This window comes from Sycon ciliatum, unplaced genomic scaffold, assembly GCF_964019385.1.
Source record: "Sycon ciliatum unplaced genomic scaffold, ocSycCili1.1 SCAFFOLD_2759, whole genome shotgun sequence".
Classification (NCBI taxonomy): domain Eukaryota; kingdom Metazoa; phylum Porifera; class Calcarea; order Leucosolenida; family Sycettidae; genus Sycon; species Sycon ciliatum.
This window is the reverse complement of record NW_027044590.1, coordinates 1-3,000: the sequence shown is the minus strand read 5'-3', so window position 1 is coordinate 3,000 and position 3,000 is coordinate 1. Positions and strand designations below refer to the sequence as shown.

The 3,000-nt window shown below is 51.6% G+C and overlaps 1 long non-coding RNA gene across 1 annotated transcript; it reads right to left on the bottom strand.

The window, feature by feature from the left end:
• Nucleotides 1-568: 568 nt before the first annotated feature.
• Nucleotides 569-1,647, bottom strand: LOC135830446 (uncharacterized). The gene is made up of 2 exons (XR_010556036.1): nucleotides 1,461-1,647; nucleotides 569-733 (listed from the first exon to the last, which is right to left on the bottom strand). It is a non-coding gene; the product is annotated as an uncharacterized LOC135830446 (long non-coding RNA).
• Nucleotides 1,648-3,000: the final 1,353 nt, after the last annotated feature.

Here is a 3,000-nt window from a genome sequence, read left to right as displayed (position 1 = left end):
CGTTGCTGCTGATCGTGATAAGTATAGGCATCTTGTTTACCAGTGTAGTTAGTTTTCTTCTTCTTTTTTCTGTTCTTTTTTATGCTACTGCCTTATGACACACATGGCGCCCCTACCACCAGAATGGTTATGGGTTATACATACATACATACATACATACATACATACATACATACATACATACATACATACCTTGACCTTTGACCTTTGACGCCCATCGCCGGAGGCGATGATAGCAATGCTACGGCAGAAGCCATAGCAACTTGTGCTGGGATTACACCATTCAACAGCTTGCAAGGCTGAAGAATTGACCGTCACTATTCAGCCTGGTCTACACCATACAGCTATTTGGAGTGACATTTTCTGGCCAGTGAATCCCTTTTTTGGTCTTTTTCATTTTTCATTTTTTTTTTATACATACATACATACATACATACATACATACATACATACATACATACATACTCCCTGGTTTGCTTATGTACCGTACCTGTGCGATGTGTACCCAGTGCTGAATGGTGCTGGCACGATGGGACGGTTTGTTCTCCTTGGCGCTCACTCTCCGATGCTGCAAACCTTTCATGAGCGACGTGGACAGGACCATTGCCACGCGGTTGAACTGGTTGATTGTGGCGGTGACCGATGCACACCGCTCCGTGCCAGGCTTAACGGAACTACGTCTTGACCAGAAGTGTGACAGGCAGTGGTAGGGCACCACGGCACGGAACAGGTTCTACAGGGATTATAAGTAAAGTGATAGACACAGAAGTCAGCCATTTGTGCACACACACACACACACACACACACACACACACACATACACACACACACACACACACACACATACCTAGTGGCACACACACACACACACACACACACACACACACACACACACACACACAACATTCAATCGGTCATTCACATCTACTGCACCAGGGCCTTGCAGTTGAGTGGGTTTCCAATGCTGCCGAAGAAAATGGCAGCAAATACTCACAGGCTCGAACACCATACAATCAGGGTGTTAACGTCGTCTACCCATAAATACCAGAAACTGGACTTTCAGTCACCAATGATTAAAAGAAATCTCCTCCAAACTGCTTACTGCCAGCCTAAATAGCACAAGCGTATCTACGACTTGGAGTCATGCTGCCGGTATGAATGGGGTTGGGCAGTGAGCGCATGTGGTATAGGTGGAACACTCAGGCGCGTAGCAGCACCTTTGGAGTTGGTGGGGCAGGAGGGGGGCTATCCCCCGGGACATTTTTGAAATTAGGGTGCAAAATCCTGCATTCCTGGCACTTTTGGCCGTGAACGGGCGAAAAAGTGGTCCGGCTTTCGCCGGACCGGCTGCTACGCCCCTGAAGTGTGCAATCCTAAAAACTATTATGGTCATGGCAGCTACTCAAGGCACACAGACAAGCCCACAGGGGCCCAAGAATAGGAGGCAGGCATCCGCTTACCGCGTCAATCAGTGTCAGCTGCTCGGCCAGCTTCATGGCCGGTATCGATAGGAAGTCAATGTAACTGCGCGGCATGGTGGCAACATCAACTCCGAGACTCAGTGCACCTTGCACTGCAAATCACACAACACACGCACGTGCGCACGTGCGCACACACACACACACACACATACACACGCACACATACACACACACACACACACACACACACACACACATATACACACAATTTCAACAACAGCAGCAGGGTATGGCAAGACTCAAGAGCTGAGCACAGCAGTTTCGAGAGCCACAAGAGCGAATGCCAACACGAGTGAGCCGACTTGCTACAAGCACGTATCTGTAGGCTGTCTAGCAATCTGTTTTCTCGGCTTTTCTTTTGCACGCGGTTCCCATTTTGCACCGAGCGCTCTCCATCGCAATGTATGCACGTTTTGCACGAAGCCAGCGTTTTGCACACAGCTCTCTGCCACCCCGGTGTGTGTAGTTTTTGCACGCGCTCCGCTGCTTTGCACGGAGCGCGCACCTACTTGGTGTATATATGCTGGACCTAGATCTAACCACGTGTGACGATCTTCCGCCAAGTCCGCCACTGCTATCAAGTCAGCTACGGCTGCCCGATCACGATCACCCCTTGAAACCCGCCCTCGTCTACGGGGGATTGCCGACGAAGCGCCCGAAGATCTTGAGATCGAGGAGTCCGCGTGAACCGTCTCGTGTTGTGAGGCGTTTATTTGCCCCGCCGACGGACGATAGTATTCAGCAGAGTGTCCATATAGCAGTCAGTAATGGCCAGCTTGAGCATCGATATGATATCCTGTGTTTGAGCCAGAAAGACACCTCTTCTAGCGTTATCTTTGCTAGTTCCGTGGAAAAGCCGTCCATTTATTTCTGTGCTTCCAGTACGATCCAGGCACGGAAAGAGGTCGGGTTCGCCACCGATTCCGATTTGGATCTGATCCACGCCGATCTGTACCGCACTCTCAAACCGTACTCTCAGCGAGAAGGTCCTCTGGGTTGTATATGCCCACATCATGCAGTGTTCGCCGGAGCGTCTCTGGAATGGGCGCTCGCGGTCGAGGCCAGGTTAGACGAGGTCGAGGCAGACACGTGGGCTGAGACGATGTCACGGCTGCATGCAGCAAGTACACCCGATGCGACAGCCGTTAGCACCTGCGCCGACGAACGTCCTAGGTCCTAGAGTGACACAGTGCTGGGAGCTGGAACACGTAATGGAACGCCTGTACAATCCGCAGCCAGTTCCGAGAGAAGCTCGGATTGGCTGTCAACGATCCATATTCGTAACCAAGCAGATGTGCGCGTGTTACTTCAGCTGGAGGCTTTCCGCCCTGACGATGCCTCGTCTCCCTGCTTGATCGCCGTGGTGCGCATCCGCTTCGGGCTGCTGGGCCGGTGTGTCTGATTGGCAGCTCTCCATCCGGCACGCCGAGAGTGCTATACGATTCGGAGGTCGCTTTACCGCATATACAGCCTGTCTGCGAGCTGCCCAACAGATACCCATCTTGCCCAGCAACCGTGT